The sequence below is a fragment of the Tachysurus vachellii genome, chromosome 25 (assembly GCF_030014155.1).
Source record: "Tachysurus vachellii isolate PV-2020 chromosome 25, HZAU_Pvac_v1, whole genome shotgun sequence".
Classification (NCBI taxonomy): domain Eukaryota; kingdom Metazoa; phylum Chordata; class Actinopteri; order Siluriformes; family Bagridae; genus Tachysurus; species Tachysurus vachellii.
Genome location: NC_083484.1, coordinates 16,656,009 through 16,678,433, shown reverse-complemented (window position 1 = coordinate 16,678,433; position 22,425 = coordinate 16,656,009). Strand labels below are relative to the sequence as shown.

The window sequence follows — 22,425 nt, the reverse complement described above, 5'->3', positions numbered from 1 at the left end:
GGGTTATATATATATATCTTTTAAATACGTGTTCAAATTTTCCATATGCTTGCATAAGCACTTCCAGTTCTGCTGGTGAGAAATATGACACTTTTTTTTTGTCTGACGCTGTTGCTATGGTGACTCGTTATATCTGCGCTCCATTGATAATGGCTTTTTATAGTTGTGGTGCATGCGCTTAACTCAGAGTCAGTCAACTTAGAGTTGATAAAACTAACTCATTTCAGCTGTTCTTTAACCGAAAACTCAGAGTTTCCCATCTCAGGGCTTGTCAACTCAGTGTTCAAGTTTAAACTCACAGTTGGTTGAACCTCCTTTCTGAAACAGGCCCCTGGTGTCTCCCCTGAAGTTTATACCTTTGGATGTTCATATAGTTCTCATCATATGGAGGGATTTGGTTTGATTGACTGTAGGATGCTGAAGCTCCTCCTTTGTTTTCAGTGTTCTTTCTTTAATCTGGTAAAGAACTTGGTTTCCAACACAGAGAACTGTATTTTTTTTTTAAATAATCTGATTTTCTCTCTAAACCTAGAGGAATAAATGTAAAGTTCTACGGTGACGTGATGGTTTTCTTGGCTTTACACTTGTTTTGGAATTCTGAGTTAGTCTCCATATTAATGTGCCTTTGGAAAGGGAGATCGTAACCAAAATCATGTCTGATGATCAAATCTGCAGATAATTTGTCCATACACTTTACTTCTGGGTCAAAACGGATGTATAAGAACATGTACGTGCGTTCAGAAGACTTCATCTTCCTGTTTTAACAGTTTGACACCCATGGTGTGAGTTTTGGGTGTGTTGTTTTATTCCAGGAAGTACTTTTAATTCTCATACACTGAAGAAGAGACGAAGATGCTGCACTTGGTTCTGATTCTGCTCGTGCTGTCTGGTATGAAACATCATCTCACTCTTAGACAGAATTATTCTTCAGACTTTTATTATATGCTGATGGATGTTATAGTGTGTAGGTTCACTTACTGGATCATACACACACACACACACACACACACACACATACACACACACAGTCTAATGCTAGTGATTTCATTTTGATCTGATGAAAGATTTCTGATTTAGCAGTAAGTAAGTTACAATATTATGATCATTAATAAGAAATAAAACACAACTTTAGTAAAATTATTAAAATCATTTAAATTGCTCAGGTCCTGGGCTCTGAGTGCACTGTTACCATCCTGATATACAGAATAAATGATAAATTTGCTTCTTTTAAACACTTCATTCAGGATAATTTAACAAGATTATGTCACTACAGGGCTGTGGATTAGAAAGATTCTTTTAATCTCTATTTATTTCTACACAGGTGTTTTCACTCAGAACAGTGACTATGGTGTGAACTATCCTGGTGAACTGATCTGTGCTGTGAGAGGATTCAGTGTCTCCATTAAATGTAGTTATTATTATCCACAAGATCATCAGGTGAAACAAAAGCTTTGGTGCTCGATGAAGTCAAACACAGATTTGTGTAAAAACCCACCATATGTTTATGACAGCTCATTAAACACTTAGTCAGACTTTGAGTTCACTGGAGACGACAAATCAAACTGTACTTTATTAATCCACAATGTACAGTTCAGTTATTCTGGAGTTTACAAATTCAGATTTATTACTAATGTGACCGGTGGTAAATGGACAGGTGAACCTGGAGCGACTCTACAAGTTACAGGTAAAATTTATAAAATTAATTAAAGATCCAAATGATTTATTATCTGCATCATTTTCTTTCCTGAACAAAAGGAATAAACTAAATGATTTTGTGGACATTTTTCTCTAAGTGAAGTGTGAAAGTAAATTTGAGTCTAGTTTTAATTTGATGAAGAAATCTCATGTAGCTGATGTTTATTATTAAATAACTAGATTTTTTATCTGTGTGAGAAATCCTGAGTCACTGACGTGGCGTCTTTCCTGCTCTCTGAAAAAGATTTAAAGGTGTCACTAATCAGACTCAGTGGAAACGGAACCCTTAAACAAGGAGACTCCTTAAATCTGACGTGTGATGTGAGCTGCACACACACTTCCTCACAGTTTGTGTGGTCTAAGAACAACCAGAGTTTAAATACATCAGGACCCGTTCTTCACTTTCCTGCTCTAACCGTGAGGGATTCTGGGGATTACACCTGCACTTGGGGAACCGGTGAGACGTCAGGATCTGAAACCATCAGCCTTCAGGTGGAGGGTGAGTCCATCTGCTCACAACATTCCTGAATGTATCACATGATTACTGATGGAAATAATTTCATCATGATGTGCATTTACACGTCTATAACAGGAATATAGTTAGATTTAACAGAAAATTCTGAACACCGGTCAGTCTGGGTCATTGTTTTGGTGATCATCGGAGTGAGTGTCTTCGTCTCGGTCGTCTCAGGAGCTGTGATTCACAACAGGAGGTAAAACTCATCATGGCTCCATACATTACAATCTACACAGCAATATTTAACATGTACAGTATTGTTCCTTACTCTGTTTAAGTCAGATGTATGAGGTCACAGGGTGAATCCTGGAGCACGTCCATGTGCACTGTGTGTTTTCTGTTTCTGTTAGGAGGAAATTTACAGCTCCAGAAGAAAACATGGGGGAAAATGGAGAGAAAACACGAGTAAGACCTTCTCAAAGATCTGTGACTTTAAGTGGACCTTTAAAAAGAGTAAAGTGTTGGTGATTTTCACACGTTGCTGTACTTTAATTCTGATGAGTTGTGTTTTTACAGACAAAGCCACAGTTCAGCTCTCAGGTTTCTCATGTGGTTGAGGAAGAAATGTTGAACGAGGAGGAAGTGACTTACTCGTCTGTCCAGTTAAAAACAACCAAAAGGTAAAAAAATATATAGAGAAAGTATAGAGGAGCTTGTTCTTAAAATAGAGTTAAATATGTTGTGCAAATCTGATATTTATTAGAAGTATGATGATGTAAATTCACAATCATGATAAATGATGCCACAATGTGAAATAAATTCTGAAATATGATGCATCTCTTTCTTATTTTTATTAAATAAACTTTTCCGAGTTTAAAATTAATTGCCGAGTTTTATAAAATGAAGCAGTTTGTGTGTAAACCTGTAGATCATGATACGTATAGTGTAGGATAAATAAGTCCTACATGTACAAAAAGGAATAAAACACTCAGTGGTTTGCTGTTATAGCATTTTTATTTCCCCTAGATCTATGCGGCGCGCTGTGTGGCTTCACCTCAGTGATTAGGGCTCGCTCCACCTTGACTAGCACTCTTGCTGGGGACAATTTACTCCTGGATATTTGTTCTCCGGCAGGTTGGTCCTCTCCACACACCCTTATCAGGTTATATAACCTGGACCTGGAGCCCACCCCTGGACCTGGAGCCCACCCCTGGACCTGGAGCCCACTGAGCTTGTTTGTGCCTTTTCATGGCCTCAGGGACAGTTTGTTTGCTTGTTTTACTTTTACACCAGACCTCAAGTGTCTAGAACAATACCACCATCCAGTGGTGGAAACCTGAACCTCGGTATAGTGTCTAATTTTTATTTTTCTCTTTACTGAACCTTTGTAATAAAGCATGTGGTTATTCAGGCTCCTCTGGGTGTGAATTCATGAGTGTGTTTTAAACGTCAACCTTCTAAAAAAGAAGTTATCACATGATTTAGAACTTAAACACAATTTTATTGTTCTGTAAGTGTAAAAGATGTGGTTTAACACAGAAGCTGGAAGTATTTACTCAGTATGCCAAGTGTACAGATAAGTGTGTGTTGGTTGTGTTGCAGGTTGTGCAAGTTTCAGTTTTTTGTGTATCAGTTTTATATTAACTAGAAACTTCATGAATATTTCAGTGCTAAAGCAGTTATCGAAACTAGAAACGTTAACACAATAAACAGCCATCTATCATGAAATGAAGCGCAGATGCAACATACAGGAAATGTTTGTGTGTAATTTGACAAGTTGACAAGTTTTTAAGCTGAGCATGAGGTGTGAAACTGTGATCAGCTCACTGTATTATACATTAGCGTAGATTGCAGAATCGTCCTCATTCTTCTGCTCGGTGTGGACACTCCTGTGATCACACACAAAAAGGTTTATGAAGGACAGATGATGTGAATTGCTGTTAAAGTCACAATTATAGGCTTTAAGTGAGAAAGTATTTTTAAACTCTGTAGATTATATTGTATAAAATATGCTGAGATTGACCTCCTTTTGTGAATCACAGCTCCTGTGATGACGACAATCACTCCGGCAGTCACACAAACAATAACCCACATCAACCAACGTTCAGGATTTTCAGTGTCATCATCTGTTAAATCGAGCAATATTTAATTTGTAAATATTATCTGAACATGTCACTTGTTATAGACGTGTAAATGCACATCATGATCAAATTATTTCCATCAGTAATCATGTGATACATTCAGGATTGTTGTGAGCAGATGGACTCACCCTCCACCTGAAGGCTGATGGTTTCAGATCCTGACGTCTCACCGGTTCCCCAAGTGCAGGTGTAATTCCCAGAATCCCTCACGGTTAGAGCAGGAAAGTGAAGAACGGGTCCTGATGTATATAAACGCTGGTTGTTCTTAGACCACACAAACTGTGAGGAAGTGTGTGTACAGCTCACATCACACGTCAGATTTAAGGAGTCTCCTTGTTTAAGGGTTCCGTTTCCACTGAGTCTGATTAGTGACACCTTTAAATCTTTTTCAGAGAGCAGGAAAGACGCCACGTCAGTGACTCAGGACTGAGAGGGTGATGATAATTATAATACAGTCAAGTACTAAAGTATCAAACAAATGCTGTCATTCTTCACTAATATAAGTAATATAAGATCATAATTTACTAGCAGGATATTCCAGTGGATTTAAGTTTAAATGATGTCTTCGTGATTAATGTCATTTTATAATCCAGTAGAGAGTTCAGTATACAAATTAAACCATCATTTCAGATCTTAATTTAATAATTAATATTTACCTGCAACTTGTAGAGTCGCTCCAGGTTTACCTGTCCATCTAACACCGGTCCCATCAATAATAAATCTGAATCTGTAAACTCCAGAATAACTGAACTTTACATTGTGGATTAATAAAGTACAGTCTGATTTGTCGTCTCCAGTGAACTTAAAGTCTGACATGGTGTTTAAAGAACTGTCATAAACATACGGTGGATCTAAACACGTATCTGTTTTTGAGTTCCTTGAGCACCAAAGCTTTTGTTTCACCTGATGATCTTGTGGATAATAATAACTACATTTAATGGAGACACTGAATCCTCTCACAGCACAGATCAGTTTATCAGGATATTTCACACCATAGTCACTGTTCTGAGTGAAAACACCTGAAAAACATGTGATGAAAAATCATTTTACTTATTATTTACACATTTATATAAATAATTAATCTCGAACTCTTGTTAGTGAACGATGCCATCAGTGTGAAAACTAACAGACACCATTAGAGCTTATCTGATATTTGTCTTTACTGCACTGTACACAACACATTTATACCTCTATATATTCATACATTTTATACAGGGACATTAACAAACAAACAAATAAATAAACAAACAATTGTAATATTTTCACCCTCTTTCAATGATTCTCTATTTGATTTTTATTTTTTTTTTGTATTTCTTTTTGGATTTGTTTGCCTGACTTTTCTGCCACTAAGGTTTGGACCTTTTGCCTGTTTTTTGTCTCCGTCTTTTGATTACTGTTTTGGATTTGTTCTCTGTGGAAGTTTCAATAAATTCACATATATAACTGAGACCCCTCTGTCTCAGAGAATTCTTTACACAATACAATAACTGGACATTTCACAGCCCCAATCCCTCAGCGTCAACAAGGGGAAATGCTGTTGGCCGATCTTTAGAACAATATATAAATCTAGGAGTATTTCTGTATATATGTATATATTATTAATCCTGTTAATACTTCATAATACTGTTAATATCTCAACACATAGTGAATGCAGCCAGCAAGATCATCGGTGTTTCTCTGCTCTCCACAAGACACTTTATACTCTCTGTAAATATCTGGCACTAAGTAAAACTCACTTAAAATCATCATTAGAAGTGATTAATTAGACAGTAATGAAATGTTCACTAGCATTAGACAGAATAATGTGTGTGGGTATGTGTGTATGATCCAGTAAGTGAACCTACACACTATAACATCCATCAGCATATAATAAAAGTCTGAAGAATAATTCTGTCTAAGACTGAGATGATGTTTCATACCAGACAGCACGAGCAGAATCAGAACCAAGTGCAGCATCTTCATCTCTTCTTCAGTGTATGAGAATTAAAAGTACTTCCTGGAATAAAACAATACACCCAAAATATCTACAGACTCACAGCATGGGTGTCAAACTGTTAACACAGGAAGTTGACCTCTTCTGAACGCCCGTACATGTCCTTATACATCCGTTTTGACCTAGAAGTAAAGTGTATGGACAAATTATCTAGAGATTTGACCATCAGACATGATTTTGATTACGATCTCCCTTTCCAAAGGCACATTAATATGGAGACGTTCCACATCTCTGCAGTAGATATGATGACGTATAAAGTCCAGAGAGGTCGATATCATGTGACAGACATTTAAAGACCTCAAGCACCAACAGTGATCATCCACCTAAATGAAACTGTGTGTGAACAGAAAACTGAACTAGATTTGTTACTTCTGTATTTTTCCATTAAACAGCAGGATTTATTTTCTGGTGTGGATTTTTGAATCCTGTATTAACTTTTGATTGAAGCAGAAACATGGCCTATTACTTGTACAAAGACCCTGGAAGATACATTCAACAAGCTTTATAGATGCTCTACATGGGTGGAATCTTTCGAATGTCTTTCTAAATAAAAAAAAAAATTAACTCAGAATTCCAAAACAAGCGTAGAGCCAAGAAAACCATCACGTCACTGTAGAACTTTACATTTATTCCTCTAGGTTTAGAGAGAAAATCAGATTATTAAAAAAAAAAAAAAAAAATTAAAATAACAGTTCTCTGTGTTGGAAACCAAGTTCTTTACCAGAGTAAAGAAAGAAGACTGAAAACAAAGGAGGAGCTTCAGCATTTACATTCAACCAAATCAAAGACCTCCATATGATCTTGTATAAATGAGAACTATGTGAACATCTAAAGGTATAAACTTCAGGGGAGACACCTGCTCAGTACAGAGAGATAAAATGGATGTTTTCACCATAAAAAACAACCTGAAGAATTGAGAAAGTGGCTAGGTTGACAAGACGAGGGCAACCTGGTGCAGAGGAAAGGACTAGAGTACAGCTTTGGTTTTTATTTCACCAACACGGCTGAGTCTCACCCTCACAAAGTGATCACAAGACTGAGTGACTAAACGAGCTGTAAGGTCTTAAATAATCCACGTCCAGGTGGAGCAGGTTACCACCAATTACACCGAAGCTGCTCTTTGTCTCCATCTGGTGGTGACCCTCAGCCATGGCAGTCTGCTTCTTCCACCAAAGCATTTATACCGCCTGATAAACTGCCTGTGGATAGTAATAACTACAAGAAACAAAGACACTGAACCCTAGTGGCTCAGTCTGAGAACATCAGCACGATAAGTTTGTAGAAAAATCGGTGAAGATTCAAACCGAACAACAAAAAAGACATAAAGATTCAAATGTTTTCATAACACTTACATCATGTTACATGTTACTTTTCATAACACTCGTAACACTTACAAAATTCTATACTATTATAAATATGGTTTTCTTTCATCATCTCGTGTTTGAGATCCACCTATGGGAAGGGCATCCGTTCCTGACCTCTACAGAAGCATCCAATTGCACCACGGTCTGGCTTGACAGACAGGAGCGCGTGCCAAAGGCAGGTAAGGTAACGCCCCTTACCCGAGGGCATAATGCACCTGCACGTGCTACCTTTCCTCAGTTAACATTCGCTTCTCGCGACTTCTGCTCCTACCTCACAGCTCCCTGGTTTTTTGGACTGCACTTGTTGTCTTTAGGAGGACATATCGGCTGATCAGCCTCCGCTGGACGTGCTCGTCCTCAGTCATGCGCAAGAAGCTCTTGACCTCCCGAAGAACTGTAGCCATTGCCTGGCGCTCCCAAAAAAGCTCCTGTGTCGCAGGCTCAAATGGCTGCTGCCCAGTGTGTAGATTGCGGGCTGTCCGACTCAGAGGGGGAAAAAGGCGACGCCGCTGCGCACCCGGGGGCCTCCCGCGGTGCGACTTCCTCTGACTGGGCCGACATCTGTCTTTCCCCGTTTGAGGATTTGCTACCAGCCGACGACCGTTTCCCCGGCGGGGCTTCTCGATGGCTCGGATGACGAGGAAGCCATCCCGTCTTCCGCAGTCCCTCAGGCAACCTCCCTCCCGCCTCAATCGGTACTGCTGGAGCTTTGTGAGCATGCTGCTGTGTGGCTCAACATCGAATGGCCGGCTCTCCTGAATGCTTCGGATCAGGAGAGAGATGTATATGACGGCAAGCTTCTGGGGCCTCCTACCGGCCTGAGAAAGCAGCTTCTGCCCGTCCTCCCTGCGTGTGCTAAACACATGAGACATTGCTGGGGAGATCCGCTTGACCTGAAACACGGTCTCGCGGGGCTTGAGGTGAAGGATATGGCAGGTCTGGGCATGGGCCACCCCCCCGTGATCGAACCTTCCATCGCCAGACACCTTAACCCATCTCAGAGTGGGCTGCTCGCCCCACCCAAGACCGTCCTCCCGGGCAAGATGGATCGCTTCTCCGCGTCGATTCATCAGGCTTCATATAAAGCCTCGGCTCTTTCTATGCGAGCTCTCAATGTCTCCTGTTGTCCGCGTATCAGGCTGAACTCAGGCTGCTTGATTTGGGTCAACAACTGGAGAGTGGGTCGCCATCACCTGATCTCTGGAAGGAGGTCGTCACGGTCAATGACCTTGTTCTCTGCAATGCCCGTCAATCTGTCCAGGTGAGGGGGCGCTCTATGGCTTTGTCGGAGAACGTGCGCTGTGGCTTAATCTATCCGGTCTCCCTGATAGTGAGAAGCGTCGCATCGCAAGAGCGCCGGTTGAACCGGGTCAAGCTCTTTTCGGCCCGGCCGTTGAGCTGATGCAGCTGCGCTGCGACGATAAGAAGAAGGAGGACAAGGCTTTCAAGCTGTGTCTTCATAGGAAGCCGGCGCAGCACCAGACGCCATCTGGGCGGCCGCCTAAAGCTCCTGCTGCGGGACGCCACTCCCACTACACGGGCAGGACCAATAAAACCCGGTGGGAAACCACAGGCTCAGCACAGCGGGGCCCCCCACCCCGCTAGGCCCTGGGGTAAGGTGTCCTTCGCCGCAGCTAAGAAGCCTCCCAACCTTTGGTCCAGAAACGAAAGCGGCCGACCTGACGTTCGGCCACAGGGGGTTTTCTTTCCGTGTTCATGGGCGGCCAGCCCCCCGGACACCTGTTCTACCCTCCAGGTTCGCCCGTCCAAAAGACGGAGGTTCTCTTTCGGCAAGGTCAGCCCCCCTTTGCAGGCGAGGGTTGTTCTTTGTTCCGCACAGGCTTCACTGTTCCCCGTGTCGTCCGGAGTGCGTTCCCCTGTTCCAGTGGGGAAGGACGTGGGATTGAGTGCAGAAGCAGTGTCACCAAACACCCCCTTCACACTCCTCTCACAGTTTCAATAAAGGCCACAGCCCCAGTTTCCCACAAAAAAATGAAAACTTCTCTGGTTTTGCCACTGGAGGGCGCCTTTGCGCCATTAATGAACGATCGGCTCCCGGCGTCCCGGGGAGTCACGTGATGGGGCCGCTCGGGAGTCACGTGACGGCCTGGCTGTCGGTCTCAGCCCCCGATTAGGTGATTCACACAGTCACGACTGGTTACAGACTTCAGTTTGCCAAATCACCTCCGCGGTTCAACGGAGTGGTCTGGTCCCACATGGACCAGAGCTCCGCCCACATTCTGACAGACGAAATCTCACCTCTTCTCGAAAAGGGAGCGATTCGTGTTGTAGCCCCACATCTAAGCGGTCAGGGGTTTTACTCCCGCTATTTCCTGGTCCCGAAAAAGGACGGCTCTCTCCGTCGTATTCTGGATCTCAGAGTGTTGAACAAACATTTACGGAAATACAACTTTAGAATGTTGACACACGGCTCTCTCATACGATCGATAAAGCAGAACGATTGGTTTTGGTCGGTCGACCTAAGCGATGCTTTTTTTCACATAAGCATCTATCCTCCGCATATGAAATTCCTTCGTTTCGCCCACCAAGGCGTATGTTACGAATTCACGGTTCTTCCGTTCGGGCTCGCACTGAATCCGAGGACTTTCTGTCTGTGTGCGGAGGCGGGGCTTGCGCAGCTGAGAACAGCGGGTCTCAGGATCCTGACTTATATAAACGATTGGCTTATTATAGCCGATTCGAGAGAAAAAGTGATTCAAAACACTGCCCGTGTGCTCTCACACGTCGCTGCACTCGGTTTCAGAGTCAATGTGACAAAGAGCAATTTCACTCCCGCTCAGGAAGTTATATTCTTGGGCTTGGAGCTGAATTCCGTTACAATGCGTGCCGCCTGTCACAGAATCGCATTTCTTCATTCATGAACTGTGGAAGGAATGCGGATACAGTATCGCACATGTCTCAGATTACAGGGTCTTATGGCTTCGGCTATCCATGTCTTGCCTCTAGGTCTTCTGAGAATGAGGGCTTTCATGGAGTGGATTTTGTCCCTTCGTCTCAGCCCGTTGCGCGATCTTTGCCGCTATGTCACGGTGACGCGCGCATGGGACATGGAGTTTTACAAGCATGGGACCCCTCTCGGGGCGATCATGCTGCGGAAAGTGGTAACGACAGATGCCTCTTTGACAGGATGGGGAGCCACTCAAGAGGGCAGATCAGTGAACGGTGTGTGGCCGAACTCACTTCATTCAGCCCATATAAATTACTTGGAGCTCCTCACTGTGTTGAAGGCTCTAAAGCATTTCTTGCCCCGCCTGCAGGGACATCATGCGCTGCGACAATACGACAGCTGTAGCACATATCAGCCGTCAAGGCAGCATGCGCTCCTCCAAGCTTCACGCTCTGGCTCACAAGCTGTTGGTATGGAGTGCATGGCATTTCCTGTCGTTACGGTCGACTCATGTCCCAGGCTTTTTGAACAGGGGTGCAGACCTTTTGTCGAGGGGGAACCCGCTCTACGGAGAGTGGCAGCTCCACCCTCAGATAGTGAGGCTGCTTTGGGAGAGGCTCGGCCAGGCTTCCGTCGATCTCTTCGCCTCGCGCGAAAACGCCCACTGTCCTATGTTCTTCTCGCTTCGGGACGAGGTCGCCCCCCTCGGCGTGTACGCTCTGGCTCATCCGTGGCCCAGTGCGCTATTCTACGCTTTCCCTCCGCTCTGCCTGATATCTCCGACTCTGGCCAGGGTCGCTGTACATGGTTTGTCTCTGATCCTCATAGCTCCCAGGTGGCCCAAGGCACCTTGGCTAGCGGAGATAATTCCTCTGCTATATGAGGAGCCTTGGCCCCTCCCGTTGTGCACGGACCTCCTGGCTCAAGCGAACGGGGAAATCTTTCATCCTCACCAAGGCAGGGTGGCTCTCTGGGCTTGGCCCTTGAGAGGGCGAATTTAAACACTCTGGGGCTTCCCCCGTGTGTTACTGCCACAATTCAGAATGCCAGGGCCTCTTCCACACATTCGCTCTATGATTGCAAATGGTGTGTGTTTGAGGAGTGGTGTGAGGAGCGCCAGCTCGTTTCGTATCTGTTCTCCGTCGCTGATATTCTGGGTTTTTTGCAGGACCTTATCGATCGTGGCAGAACCTTTTCGAAGATTAAGGTCTACTTGGCGGCTAACACTGCGTGTCACGCCGGTTTCGGCGACACTACGGTGGGACAGCACCCGCTCCTTGCCGGTCACCAGAAGTGTGGTCCCGGATTGGGATCTCTCCATGGTGCTTGAGGTGCTGGCCCAACAGCCTTTTGAGCCCCTGGGGGATATCTCCCTCAAGCTGCTGTCCTTCAAGACGGCTCTGCTCCTGGCTTAGGCCTCCGCCAAACGTGTCAGTGATTTGCATGCGCTCTCGGTTCATTCCTCGTGCAATTCTTGCTCTGTGGAGATAAGGTTTTGCTTAGGCCTAACCCGGCCTTCATGCCTAAGTGCTTTCCAGCCTTCACTGTTGGTGTGATTGAGCTCTCCGCTTTTCACCCTCCTCCCTTTTCTTCTGCGGAGGATCAGAGGTTGAATGCTTTGTGCCCTGTGCATGCCCTACGGGCGTATATGGACAGGACTAACTCTGAAGGAGCGACCAGCTCTTCATCTCTTGGGCCCGCCAAACATAGGGAAACCCATCTCTAAGCAACGCCTCTCTCGCTGGCTTGTGGGAGCCATCTCCTTAGCGTATGAATCTAGGGATGCGCAGCCTCCAGGTGGCCTCAGAGCTCACTCCACTAGAGGCTTGGCTGTTTGGGGCTCTGTTTGGGGGAGTGCCCCTGCAGGACATTTGTGCTGCTGCGAGCTGGTCCTCTCCGCACACCTTTGTCAGGCACTACCGGCTTGATGTTACCCGTACCACAGTGGCTCATGCGATCTTAAGTGTGGGCTCTTCGTAGCCACGTGCTACTAGGCCCGCACTCCTTTCAACCCTGTCTGCCCGGCCTGGTTATGCATGTTTCAAGCATATAGTCTCCCCCTCTCCTGACGCCCAAGTTGGTCCATTCACATGTTTATATACATGTTCTTTTCCTGCGGGCGTCTCGCTTGTTGGACATCAACGGGGTTCTAACATGCATGTTACCACATGTCGTGTTTCTCTTTGGCTGGGTTGTTTACCCCACACAGTATGTTATGACTGCTGCATTGTGACGTGCTGAGCACCACCTTTTTGGCTGTTCTCTGGCTTAGAGGGCCTCGCTGTAAGTGTATTGGGCAACCGGGGAGTTGTCTATATCTCCCATGATGAAAGACCCCGGTTCTCTGAAACATCGAGTGGAGAGATCCACCAAGTTTGCCCCGCTTGCTGCACGAGAAGCGAATATGCTCACTGAGGAAAGGTAGCGCGTGCAGGTGCATTATGCACTCGGGTAAGGGGCGTTACCTTACCTGCCTTTGGCACACGCTCCTGTCTGTCAAGCCAGACTTGGTGCAATTGGATGCTTCTGTAGAGGTCAGGAACGGATATGACTTTTTATGGCGGATGGCAAACCATCTTTTGGTGCATTCACCGCCACCAACTGGACTGGAGATGACGCCTCACGTCTCAATCATCCTCGCGTCTTTTGACCAATCAGCATTCAGAAGCTAGATAAGGCAATCACCTATTTTTTCTGGACATCGGCAATTCTGAGGTAAGTTAAGTTTGTTTCTAACTATTTTATGCTTTATAACTTGGGTACTAGTTGCTAAAGTTTGCCAAATCAAGTGTAGACTGTTAGTAAGTCAAGTAAGTTTGTCGTGATACATTTTTAACTAACGTTACCGCATCGAACTTTTACCAATGTGTTATTAAGCTTGTTAAGTCAGGGATGGACAACAGCAACTGACAGACTGCAGTGTCTATAAATGAGGCACGCAGGGGCATATTAAACTAGGAATATTAATTTTTAAAACATTTGAAATGTCAGTCACGAAATAGCGTTCTGTTTATGATGTTATTTAAGGCTGCACACGCCATCAAGGATGTCTTATCTAAGAAAAGTAACGTTAACCATAATTAAAAACGACTTGTTCCTCATGTGTAAAATACTGTAATTTATTTCTTTATTTGCAATTTTAACGGTTACTTTTCTCAAATGAGACCGGCTGTATTTTTGATGCGCTGCTCACGCTCATTTAAAGTGACAGTGCATTGTTTATGGTTTAAATGCTAGTGGATTGACACGAAAAGTCGCATTTTACAATAAAATCATGAATGTGATGGCAAGTGTGTTTTAAACAGTCATGACTTTGAGCAATTTAAAGAAAGCAATTAAATATTTAAAACACACTATTGCCAGAAGACTGCGCTATCATCTCTGCCCTGCACTAAATGAATCCTCATCTATCTTAATAACCTTAAGAGAAACAGATAAATCTAAAACTTATGATTATACTGTTGGAGGGGAACACGAATGCATCATGCTGTCAATCACTGAGTGAACCCCCTTTTTTAATCGTAAACTTCAGAGAAACAAATTTGATAATGTGCCATGGGCTTTTTATGTCTATAATTGTTATGTATTGTGTAAATATGTCTATATCTGTCATTACATATCAGAACCAGAACAGCACGAAAACAATGTGAATTAACAAACTGGCCCTCGTCACTGTCAAGTTGCCCATCCCTGCTTTAAACTTAACCATAAACTCTGGCAGATTATTTCAATTTGCTGGATATAGTTGGAATTGGCCCTAACATTGTTTAATGATGATGGAAACGGAGTCATGAATCCAGCTGATATCTGGACAGTTCTTTTGCAGAATGAGAGAGCTCAAACAGGATGATGCGGTTTATGTAGCACAGATTGAGTCAGGGCTGAGGTGCAGATGGAGCTGGTCCTGGCTGAAGGTTGAGACCAAAACAGAGGTGAAAGGAGTGCAGCACAGTTTTCCGCTGTCACAGTATTTTAACAAAAAAATTGACAAGGCAGGGTACGAAAATGCAGCCTCTGCTCGAAAGAAATTAATTACAGCAACAAAGGTTCTCATGCCCTCTTGGCACACCGCCAAACCGAGGTGCACCGTCAAAAAGTGTGCACTATAATGATTACAGACAGTGTCCTTCCGGTCCCAACCCAAAGTGCAGTTGCTTCTAAGGGCCCTGAAGCCATGAGAGAGCAAGTTCGGGTACCTGTACCTACATTTCAGAGAGTTGCTAATGCAGAGGTGTGTATTGACTAAATAGCCTTTCAGTTTTTTGGGTCACTAAATTATAAAGTGATAGGCTACTTGAAATTTGCCATAGTAAATAGTCAGGAGATAGCAATGTGGGATAAACATCTAGAGATCAACTACATCAAATACATATTTAAAATACATAGAGGCTACACTAGCTTTACAATAACATTTCACAAATATTAAACCATACAGTCACAGGGTTGTAATAAAAGTTGTAATGATGAAATCTTATAACCTTTTTTTTGTTTAGGCTATGGTTCTCGCTACTCTTGCAGAACATTCACTTCCTTTTACCTTTGCCCCAGTGATGGTGAAGCTGGCCCAAGCTCTGGCTGCAGACAAAGTAGCACTGAGTGGATTGAGGCTGTCACGCACATCAGCAGCTTACAAAATGGTACAGTACATGGATTGGACTATACATTTTCAGAGAGGATCTTCAGCAATGGACAGAACTATCCATTTTCTATCAACCTCGATGAGAGCACTACCAATGGAGATAAAAAGGTGCTTTCCATCCTGATTAGTTACTTCAACTCTGACCGAAAGACTGTTGATGTGGAACACCTCGGCTCTTTTGAAGTCCTTAAAGTTAGTGCTCTCAAGTTGGAGAAGTTGCTTGCTAAGTTCTTTGAGGATAAAAAGATCCCATTGTCCAACCTTGTTAGCATGCTGATGGACTCCCGTGGTGTTATGCAAGGCAGTAAGATGGGGTTGGAAACAAGGGTGCGACAAAACCACTGTCCAGCACTTCTTGATGTTGATGGTGACAGTTGTCACCATATTCACAATGCTGCGAAGGTTTTGAAAAGCTGTTTAGTGACCTGCATGCAGATCATCAATGGGCCTCAGACCAGGTTAGCTAATAATAGTCAATATATATGCACTTTTCAGCCTGCTACTGACTGCAATGATTGCCTTTACATTAACTTATGCATGTCGCAAATAGTAAATATGACCTTCACCTTCACAGGAAAGACTTTCACACTTCACTTAGAGAAAAATGTCCACAAAATCATTTACTTTATTCCTTTTGTTGGGGAAAGAAAATGATGCAGATAATAAATCATTTGGATCTTTAATTAATTATTAATATTTACCTGTAACTTGTAGAGTCGCTCCATGTTCACCTGTCCATCTACCACATCAGTAATAAATCTGAATCTGTAAACTCCAGAATAACTGAACTGTACATTGTGGATTAATAAAGTACAGTCTGATTTGTCGTCTCCAGTGAACTCAAAGTCTGACTTCATGTTTATTGAGCTGTTATAAACATACGGTGGGTTTTTGCATTGGTCTGTGTTTGAGTTCCTTAAACACCAAAACCTTTCTGCCAGGTCTGTCACAGTGGGTACTGGATGATGTGGGAAAGGGCTACAGAATCCAGTTTGTGTCTCTTCCTTCTCCTTTCAGGTTGTGCTGCCACTGTTGTTGGCACAGACCAAACCTCGTTCCTCCAGGAGGAACTTTTCTCGCATCTGAGGAAGGAAGCATAGAACGTATTCCTCTTCCAGCTTGAGCCTCTGGCTTTACAGCTGGCATTTCCTGGTTCCCAAGAAGGATGAGGGCTGTGTGTTCTGAATTGTACAGTGGAATGTACGAGTTATAGATGTTAACATTCACTGTCATTGTGTTACAGATCAGGTCCAAGGACTAGTTTTTCAATGATAATCCTTCAAGTCACATATTTGTTCTCTGTTTTCTCACTTTCTGCATGGTGCCAGTCAGCTGAGTCTGTCCTGCAGACCGCATCTCCCCTCCTGGGGTCCTGGAAGGGCTGCTCTAAGCCCCCTATGAGCCAGTGAAGTCAGCCTCTGAGGAGTTTTTGACCCTGGAAACACCTCTGCTATTAGCCGATCGTTTGGTCTTTCTGCAAGCCTTCTGTCTTCTTCCCCACAAGTCGATGGAGCAGGAGATTCTGCACCTGTTGTGACGGGTTCTGGTTCTTAGAATTTACATCCATCACTCCAGCATGTGGGGTAAATCCTCTCTCTTTTTTGTCTGCTTTGGAGGCAGCAACAAAAGCAATCCGGTCTCCAAGCAGCACCTTATGCAGTGTAGTGGTAGGTTTCCACTAGACCGATGCGGCACGCTGTGTGGCTTCACCTCAGGGATTAGGGCTCGCTCCACTATGTACATCGCCTTGTCCAGCACTCTTACTGGGGACATTTTCCTCTTGGATATACGTTCTGTGGCAGGTTGGTCCTCTCTGCAAATCCTTATCAGTTTATATAACCTGGAACCCAGCCCTGGACCTGGAGCCCATAGAGCTAATGATGCTCTGCTACCAGCTTGTTTGTGCCTTTTCACGACCTCCTGGAGAGACACAGAAAATAAATCCTGCTGTTTAATGGAAAAATACAGAAGTAACAAATCTAGTTCAGTTTTCTGTTCACACACAGTTTCATTTAGGTGGATGATCACTGTTGGTGCTTGAGGTCTTTAAATGTCTGTCACATGATATTGACCTCTCTGGACTTTATACGTCATCATATCTACTGCAGAGATGTGGAACGTCTCCATATTAATGTGCCTTTGGAAAGGGAGATCGTAATCAAAATCATGTCTGATGGTCAAATCTCTAGATAATTTGTCCATACACTTTACTTCTAGGTCAAAAACGGATGTATAAGGACATGTATGTGTGTTCAGAAGAGGTCAACTTCCTGTGTTAACAGTTTGACACCCATGGTGTGAGTTTTGGGTGTATTGTTTTATTCAAGTACTTTTACTTGAAGTACTTTTAATTCTCATACACTGAAGAACAGACGAAGATGCTGCACTTGGTTCTGATTCTGCTCGTGCTGTCTGGTATGAAACATCATCTCACTCTTAGACAGAATTATTCTTCAGACTTTTATTATATGCTGATGGATGTTATAGTGTGTAGGTTGACTTACTGGGTCATACACACACACACACACACACACACACACACACACATAGTCTAATGCTAGTGAACATTTCATTTTGATCTGATGAAAGATTTCTGATTTAGCAGTAAGTAAGTTACAATATTATGATCATTAATAAGAAATAAAACACAACTTTAGTAAAATGATTAAAATCATTTAAATTGCTCAGGTCCTGGGCTCTGAGTGCACTGTTACCATCCTGATATACAGAATAAATGATAAATTTGCTTCTTTTAAACACTTCATTCAGGATAATTTAACAAGATTATGTCACTACAGGGTTGTGGATTAGAAAGAGTTTTAAACCTTGTTAGGTTTTGCACTCTTACTCATTACATTACGACGTCCCCCGAACTACCTCTTGTTTTATTGAAGCTATTACAGTATATTTAGGTGTCATGTCATTATGTACAACGTGTTCTGTGTTGGAAGTTAATAGTGTTAGTGTGGGATGTACTGAGCCGATGCTCGTTCCAGTTTCTACATAAAAGTGAAGAGAACTGAATATGAACTCAACAAACATGTTTGTTTTTTAATCTAAAAGATAAATTATTGAGTAAAATCCAAACTAGTTCTAGATCTAGAAGTGTGAGTTTGTGTGTATATTGTGTACATAAACCACAGGTCTGTCGTGTCTCTGTCATTAGAAATGAGTCGTCGTGTTTCTTTATAACATTCTATAACTTATAACATCTGATCATTTTTATAACGTATAAAATGTAAAAAATCTGATAAAAAAGTAGTGTACAGGTATTAAATGAGTTTTAAATGTGTGTGTAAATCCAAAACAGTAATCAAAAGACGGAGACAAAAAACAGGCAAAAGGTCCAAACCTTAGTGGCAGAAAAGTCAGGCAAACAAATCCAAAAAGAAATACAAAAAAACAAAAAAATCTAAGAGAGGATCACAGAAAGTGGGCCAAAATATTACAATTGTTTGTTTATTTGTTTGTTTGTTTGTTAATGTCCCTGTATAAAAGGTATGAATATATAGAGGTATAAATGTGTATTGTGTACAGTGCAGTAAAGACAAATATCAGATAAGCTCTAATGGTGTCTGTTAGTTTTCACACTGATGGCATTGTTCACTGACAAGAGTTTGATATTAATCAGTTATATAAATGTATAAAATATAAATAAAACGATTAAAATGATTTTTCATCACATGTTTTTCAGGTGTCTTCACTCAGAGTGACTGGGGTGTGAAATATCCTGATAAACTGATCTGTGCTGTGAGAGGATTCAGTGTCTCCATTAACTGTAGTTATTATTATCCACAAGATCGTCAGGTGAAACAAAAGCTTTGGTGCTCGAGGAACTTAAACACAGATAAGTGTAAAAACCCACCGTATATTTACGACAGCTCATTAAACACCAATCACTTAGACTTTGAGTTCACTGGAGACGACAAATCAAACTGTACTTTATTAATCCACAATGTACAGTTCAGTTATTCTGGAGTTTACAGATTCAGATTTATTACTAATGTGACCGGTGGTAAATGGACAGGTGAACCTGGAGCGACTCTACAAGTTACAGGTAAAATTTATAAAATTAATTAAAGTTCCAAATGATTTATTATCTGCATCATTTTCTTTCCTGAACAAAAGGAATAAAATTAACAATTTTGTGGACATTTATCTCTAAGTGAAGTGTGAAAGTAAATTTGAGTCTAGTTTTAATTTGATGAAGAAATCTCATGTAGCTGATGTTTATTATTAAATAACTAGATTTTTTTATCTATGTGAGAAATCCTGAGTCACTGACGTGGCGTCTTTCCTGCTCTCTGAAAAAGATTTAAAGGTGTCACTAATCAGACTCAGTGGAAACGGAACCCTTAAACAAGGAGACTCCTTAAATCTGACGTGTGATGTGAGCTGCACACACACTTCCTCACAGTTTGTGTGGTCTAAGAACAACCAGAGTTTAAATACATCAGGACTCGTTCTTCACTTTCCTGATCTAACCGTGAGGGATTCTGGGGATTACACCTGCACTTGGGGAACCGGTGAGACGTCAGGATCTGAAACCATCAGCCTTCACGTGGAGGGTGAGTCCATCTGCTCACAACATTCCTGAATGTATCACATGATTACTGATGGAAATAATTTCATCATGATGCACATAATTTATAAGATCTACTTGTCTATAACAAGTGAATACCGTGAGGGATTTAACAGATGAAAATCCTGAACACCGGTCAGTCTGGGTCATTGTTTTGGTGATCATCGGAGTGAGTGTCTTTGTCTCGGTCGTCTCAGGAGCTGTGATTCACAACAGGAGGTAAAACTCATCATGGCTCCATACATTACAATCTACACAGCAATATTTAACATGTACAGTATTGTTCCTTACTCTGTTTAAGTCAGATGTATGAGGTCACAGGGTGAATCCTGGAGCACGTCCATGTGCACTGTGTGTTTTCTGTTTCTGTTAGGAGGAAATTTACAGCTCCAGAAGAAAATGTGGGGGAAAATGGAGAGAAAACACGAGTAAGACCTTCTCAAAGATCTGTGTCTTTAAGTGGACCTTTAAAAAGAGTAAAGTGTTAGTGATTTTCACACGTTGCTGTACTTTAATTCTGATGAGTTGTGTTTTTACAGACAAAGCCACAGTTCAGCTCTCAGGTTTCTCATGTGGTTGAGGAAGAAATGTTGAACGAGGAGGAAGTGACTTACTCGTCTGTCCAGTTAAAAACAACCAAAAGGTAAAAAAATATATAGAGAAAGTATAGAGAGGAGCTTGTTTTTAAAATAGAGTTAAATATGTTGTGAAAATCTGATATTTATTAGAAGTATGATGATGTAAATTCACGATCGTGATAAATGATGCCACAATGTGAAATAAATTCTGAAATATGATGCATCTTTTTCTTATTTTTATTAAATAAACTTTTCAGAATTTAAAATTAATTGCCGAGTTTTATAAAGCAGTTTGTGTGTAAACCTGTAGATCATGATACGTACAGTGTAGGATAAAGAAGTCTTTAAGAACGGCGTTATGATATTTCACTCATGGTGAATAATGTAGAAATGTATAAACCTACACTATGTTAGCGGTGGGTTTTTTTTTTCTCTTTTTCTCGTAGTTCACAGCTAAACCGAGATCCTCAGCCTGGTGAAGATGTGTTAGATAAAGGAGGTGTGATTTATGCATCTGTGTTGAAGAAACCCAACAAAGTCACCAAACGGTAAGAGTGAAAAGAAAAAATATCCACATGTTAATGACTTAAAGGCACGGTCTCCGATTTTTGAAAGCCAATGTTGACATTTGAAAACCACCAAAACAAACACGCCCCTAACCCAAATGGGTCCCACCCCTGTATTGATAGCTCCGCCCACACATACATACTTAACACAGGCAACTACTAAAAAAGAAATGTGTCTTTATCATAGCTGAAGGGAAGAACAATACGATTACAGATAAACAAACAAGCAAAAATGACACACAAGCATAATCATGTAAAGGACAAAGACATATATTAGTTCTGTGTAACAAAACAAAACCAACGTTACTCACCTATCGAGAAGGAAAAAAGCGCCTCGGCGTCTTAAGTAAAGTTGGTCACATATTCACAGATTGGAGTTTCCCGAGTCAATAACTCCTGAGCTAAACACTGTTACTACACAAAACACGGTTGTAGCCGCGTCTCTACATTACTACGATAGAAAAGAGGTGTTATTTGTGTAGTAACAGCGTTTAGCTCAGGAGTTATTGACTCAGGAAACTCCAATCTGTGAATATGTGACCAACTTCCTGCTCCTTCAGTTCTCTCCAGCGCTGGAAAGCTGATCCTATATTAACACGTCCTACTTCTTACCTTATCGTAAGCCTTTCTTCACTTTCTTTCTTTGTTTTTATCCTCCATGTCAATGTTAAAACCGCTTTCTGCTAATGTCACACATGCGCACTGAACACTCTCTCCACCCATATCGACAAGACACGCCCCTTTCTGCTCATTGGCTATACGTTTGTTTTGTTTTCTGAAGCATTTAATAATTACCACAAATAATGACGTAAAAAGCAGCGTGTGATTTAATCTGTTATGGAAAACAGAGTCATGTTAAAGTGAGACTAAAGGAGAATTGTAAAAGCTGTGTGTGTTCTCATTGTTCGTTCTCTAAACTCAGTCTGGGGTTTAGTTAATAAATAAGGAATAAAACACTCAGTGGTTTGCTGTTATAGCATTTTTATCAAGAGCAGCATGTTGTAGTTCATCTTACACCACCACAATCGGCCGGTTTTCATTATTAAAGAACATGAACACTTTATTAAAAGTTTATAATTACGTTCTATTGCTCTTGAACATCTGTGACATGACTTTAGTTCCTGTTCTCATTGACCCCATCACAGCTAGAAACATTCATCGTTTCCTCAACAGACTCGCTTATATTTTTAAATGTCTGTGTGTTGGAAAGAGACGACAAAGTGTAGCATAAAGCAGACCAACATACAATGTGTGTGGTTTATAAACAGGTTTGTGTGTAATTTCAGGTGTGACCACACGGAGCAGCAGAAGGACGATTCTGTTATCTACAGCAGTGTGAAAATGACCTGATGATGTTTTCACACCTCATTCAACTCCAGTGCAGATGAGTTTTATTTAGACATCATCATAAAACCTCATCATACATTTTCCCAATGCATTTAATTCTTTAGGGTTTAAGACTTGTTAATATCACAGCGCATGTCGGTTTATTTGCTGTACAC

At 42.0% G+C, this 22,425-nt stretch overlaps 1 long non-coding RNA gene and 1 pseudogene across 2 annotated transcripts; one reads left to right on the top strand and one right to left on the bottom strand.

Moving 5' to 3' along the window:
• The first annotated feature begins 818 nt into the window (after positions 1–818).
• On the top strand, positions 819–22,398 carry LOC132840350 (carcinoembryonic antigen-related cell adhesion molecule 2-like; annotated as a pseudogene).
• LOC132840361 (uncharacterized) lies at positions 3,633–16,301 on the bottom strand. 2 transcript variants are annotated; one of them, XR_009647802.1, is made up of 4 exons: positions 15,899–16,301; positions 4,422–4,676; positions 4,176–4,278; positions 3,633–4,041 (listed from the first exon to the last, which is right to left on the bottom strand). It is a non-coding gene; the product is annotated as an uncharacterized LOC132840361 (long non-coding RNA). The 2 variants fall into 2 exon arrangements; XR_009647801.1 differs by lacking the exon at positions 15,899–16,301 and having other exon boundaries at positions 4,422–4,769.
• Positions 22,399–22,425: the final 27 nt, after the last annotated feature.